The sequence below is a fragment of the Triticum dicoccoides genome, chromosome 4B, assembly GCF_002162155.2.
Source record: "Triticum dicoccoides isolate Atlit2015 ecotype Zavitan chromosome 4B, WEW_v2.0, whole genome shotgun sequence".
Taxonomy (NCBI): Eukaryota; Viridiplantae; Streptophyta; class Magnoliopsida; order Poales; family Poaceae; genus Triticum; species Triticum dicoccoides.
In genome coordinates this window covers 9766648-9767046 of record NC_041387.1, presented here as the reverse complement: position 1 = coordinate 9767046, position 399 = coordinate 9766648, and positions in this window count along the sequence as shown.

Genomic DNA, 399 nt, shown 5'->3' with positions numbered 1-399 from the left:
CTAATAACTATGGACCCGAAGGTCTGTGGTAAACTAATCACAACTCATCGGAGAGGCCTTGGTGGTGATGGAGAGACCCTCCAAGGTCGATTCCCTCTCCGGCGGAGTGCCGGCGAAGGCTCCAAGATGGGATCTTGCGGATACAGAAGGTTGCGGCGGTGGAAATAGTTTTTCATGGTGCTCCTGGATGGTTTCGGGGTACGAAGATATATATATATATATATATATATATATATATATATATATATATATATATATATATATATATATATATATATATATATAGGCGAAGGAAGTTGGCCAGGGGAGCCACGAGGGGCCCACGAGGCAGGGGCGCCCACCCTTACTGGGCGCGCCGGCCACCCTTGTGGACGCCTAGGCTGCTTCTTGACGTCCACT